Source organism: Perognathus longimembris, chromosome 14 (genome assembly GCF_023159225.1).
Source record: "Perognathus longimembris pacificus isolate PPM17 chromosome 14, ASM2315922v1, whole genome shotgun sequence".
In the NCBI taxonomy this organism is placed as follows: domain Eukaryota; kingdom Metazoa; phylum Chordata; class Mammalia; order Rodentia; family Heteromyidae; genus Perognathus; species Perognathus longimembris.
The window spans coordinates 54,200,038-54,204,367 of NC_063174.1; positions in this window are offsets into that span (position 1 = coordinate 54,200,038).

Genomic DNA, 4,330 nt, shown 5'->3' on the forward strand with positions numbered 1-4,330 from the left:
GATGATGTACAGAGGGGTTACAGTTATGTAAGTCAGGTGATGAGTACATTTCTTTTTGAACAGTGTCATGTCTACATGTTGTCACTGGCTCTGTCCGTACCAAAACTATATGAGAGCGCTTGTCTTGTGTGTTAGGGCATTTTTTTTCCTTCCTGAAATATTGTTCTGTATGATCTCAGTGTTTTTTCTAAAGGATTTCTTCCATCAATGTGCCTCTGGACTCTGTCTCTGCGGTCACATGACCTCTGCCTTCTCTGCTGTCCAATCTCCTTTGTGTCTCTAGTAAAGATCCTCCCACATTGTGGACTCAGAGCCCACCGTGACAATCGAGGGTGATCTCCTCTCAGGATCCCTAACATTCTACAAAGAGGCACTCCCCAAATAACTTTCACTGATTCCAAGAATTTGATGGATAGCTTTTAGGGGACCAACATTCAACCTATTAGTCCTACTTAACTATTATTTTTTCTTTCATGATTTGACTTGTGATAAATCTTAAGGTTCATCATCACACTTCAGATCATTGAAATTGTTTTCTAGGTTTTCCTGTAAAAGTCTAAGAAGGAAAGTCTTCGCATTTTGAGAAAATGTTTGTGTAAGACAGGAAGTCTGTGTTGGTTCATTTTAAAAATATGGATGTCCAGTTGTTCCAACAACTTTTGTTAAAGATTCTTCTTTCTCCATTGAATTCCCTTTGCTCTTCTATAAAAATAATTTAAAAAGAAAACAGTTGGATATATCAGGCCTATTCTTTAAGATCTCTTTTATTCCATTAGTCTATTATTTGTTTTTGTGGTACTGGGGTTTGAACTCAGGGCTTTGTGCTTGTTGTTAGGCATTTTTTAACACTAAGCCTCGCCTCCAATCACTCCATTAATCTTTTTCAGTTATTCCACCAACCCATGTGGTCTCAATTGCAGGTAGTGAGGACAGAATTTTCTCTATCTCTCCTTTCTGTCCTTCCTGACATTGTTGCCATTCATATTTTCTTTCTTTACCTGCTATAATTGTACAATATGTTGTTACCGCTATTGTTATTCTATAAATAACTATTTTATATTAAGAATAACGAAAATAAGGATATTGTCTATACTACCCTCATTTCTTCATGATTCCTTGTTTGTATAAAACCAGGTTTCTGACTTATGTCATCTTCATTCTGCCTGAAGAACCTCTGATCATTTCCTGCAGGGCCAGTGGCTGGCAATGGATTGTTTAGTACTTGTTTTTTTTGAGGAAATACTTTGTTTTCACTTTTAAAGGATAAATTTGCTGGATGTGGAATTCTAGGTTGGTGGTTTGTTTTATCTTTCAATTATACTTCATCATCTTCATGCCTGCACCGTCTGTGTCACAAAGTCTCGTGTAACTCTTACTCATGCTCACGCGAAGTTCAGACATTCCACCCCCTCTGCTTCTTTCTGAATTCTCTGTGTTTGGTTTATGTAGTTGGAAGATGCTATGCCTAGGTCCGAGGTCGTCGTGGCTGCTGCTTTGTTTTTGCTTCTTTGTTTTGGTATTTATTCTGCTGGGTGTTCTCTCAGTCAAATCTCCTGGATCGGAGATTTGAAATATTGTGAGCATTACTTAAAATACTTCTGGATTTTTTTTTTCTCTTGTCTTTCTGGCATTCTAATTTTGTATTTTTTGACGCTGTCCCACAGTTCTTGGATGTTCTGTTTATTTTTGGGTCATTCTTTTCTTCTCTTTGCATTTCAGTTTGGTAAATTTCTCCTGACCTATCTTCAAGTTCCCTGATTGTTTGGCCATGTTTATATATCTATATATCCGTATCTGTATAGTTTTACAGTTATATAGTGAAAGTGTCTTTGATTTCTAGACATTTACTTTTTAGAATCTCTTTATCTTGGCTTATACTAGAGCCTTATTATATATCATCTGCTTTTTTATTTATTTAATTTTTTTTGGCCGGTCCTGGGGCTTGAACTCAGGGCCTGGGCACTGTCTCTGAGCTTCTTTTGCTCAAGGCTAGCCCCTTACCACTTGAGCCACAGCGCCACTTCTGGCTTTTTCTGTGTATGTGGTGCTGAGGAATCAAACTGAGAGCTTCATGCTAGGCAAGCGCTCTACCACTAAGCCACATCCCAGACTTAACTACAGAGCAGTTACATAACTCATGCAATGAGTGTGTTTCTTTTTGGACAATATCACTTCTTCTCTCACTGCTTTTTTTTTTTAAACCAGGCCTTTAATATCTTAATTATATTCATTTAAAATATTTATTTGCTGGGAAGTGATTCCAGTGTCTAGCTCGTGTATGCTGGGCAAGCAGTACTCTACCATTGAGCTTTATTACTGACTGCTTTAATTTTTTTAAATCTTGAGATAAGGTCTTGCTAAGTCGCCCAGATTGACTTCAAACTTGTGGTCTTCCCATCTCAGCCCCTTGAGTAACATGGGGTTACAGGTATGCACCATGCTCTGCCTCTCTCTCTCTCTCTCTCTCTCTCTCTCTCTCTCTCTCTCTCTCTCTCTCTCTCTCTCTTTTGGCCAATCCTGGGGCTTGAACTCAGGGCCTGAGCACTGTCCCTGGCTTCTTTTTGCTCAAGGCTAGCACTCTGCCACTTGAGCCACAGTGCCACTTCTGGTTGTTTTCTATATATGTGGTGCTGGGGAATTGAACCCTGGGCTTCATGTATGTGAGGCAAGCACTCTTGCCACTAGGCTATATCCCCAGCCCCTCTCTTTTTTCTTAAAGGTGCTGTTTCACTACCCCGGGTTGTCCTGAACTCAGGACCCTGAGATTATAGGGTATGCTGAGATTATGGGTATATGCTACCCATAAATACTTGGCATTTATATTTATTTTCCTTTGTGATCTGAAACCCAACATCTGTCATTTATGAGTCTGTTCTGATTATTGATTTGTCTCCAAACTGAATTTTCTTCTTGCTTTTGGCATGTTCTGGCATGTTGGAATGGGCAGTAGGAACTGAAGTAAGGAGGCTGCTGGTATGAGGGTCCCTGTGGATCTGTTTGGGAGCTAGAATGTGTTCCGTGTTTAATGTAGCTATGGGTTCCAGAACCTTTACATCCCTTGATTGTCCTTGCTTTTGTCTCTGTTGACTTCGGCTTTCCCTCAAGAAAAAACAAAAACAACAACAACTATCATGCTGCTCTTTTGACTTGAACCCTCTGTTCTTCACAATTCTGCAGTGGCTGTATCACTCCTTCGCTCTGTGGCTTTGGGCTTGCTTCTTCACCGAACCTCTGTCCTCATCCAGAAATTAAGAATGACGTCGCTTCGTAGGACTACGGTGAGGAGTACACAGAACACTATGTTGAAGCACTAAACATTGTGTGTGTGGGGGGGGGCAGATGCTTGGGTGAATAACTGGATCTTTGTGGCTCTAACTCACCCCTTGCTATTTGTTTGGTTGGGTAGTGATGCAGTGTGTTGCTTTGTGTCCCTCAACTGCATAGTTAGAATCAGAGCTCATCTCTCCTCATCTTTGTGGCTCAGCCATGCGGATGCTGTAATAGGCAGGTATCTTAAAAATAAATGAAGGTGCCTTCCAGGTACCTTAGATGCTGTAAGCAGCATCTAATGACATATTTTAAGTGCAAGAACCTCCAGAACCAGAGAAAATAATAACCTTCCTAATTGCACAGTGAACCAAGATACAGTTTCCCAAGTAAATAAATACACCCTTCAGAAACATCCTAATTAGGTATTTACCTCTGCGATTGCAGCCGCTTCACCCTTGCTCCCTGGGGAAGTATTAGACAGCATATCAAGGCTGATAGGACTGAAAAACAAACCAGCATCGGGAAAATAAATGGTGTCAATGGTTGTCCCAGAGAAGAGAAAGGGCTGGGGCTCTGGGGAGGAGGAGGACTTGGGCAGGCTGAAGCTGCTCTGCGGATGTGGAGGCCGCAGAGCACATGAGCAGCCCAGCCCCATTGCCCACCTTCCAGAATCAAGAGTTGAGACTTGGGGCAAGACTTGGGGCTGGGAATATGGCCTAGTGGTAGAGTGCTCGCCTTGTATACATGAAGCCCTGGGTTCGATTCCTCAGCACCACATATATAGATAAAAGCCAGAAGTGGCGCTGCGGCTCAAGTGGCAGAGTGCTAGCCTTGAGCAAAAAGAAGCCAGGGACAGTGCTCAGGCCCTGAGTCCAAGGCCCAGGACTGGCAACAAAAACAAAACAAATAAACAAGAGTTGAGACTTTCTGGGGTTAGGGGGCTGCTCTGCCCAGTCCCAGGCGGCTGACACTTCATTGTGGTGGGAGCTGGGCTCCGGACCTTAGGAGTCACAGGCTGGTAGGGTGGGGATAGCACCAGATTTCCTCTCTGTGTCCACCT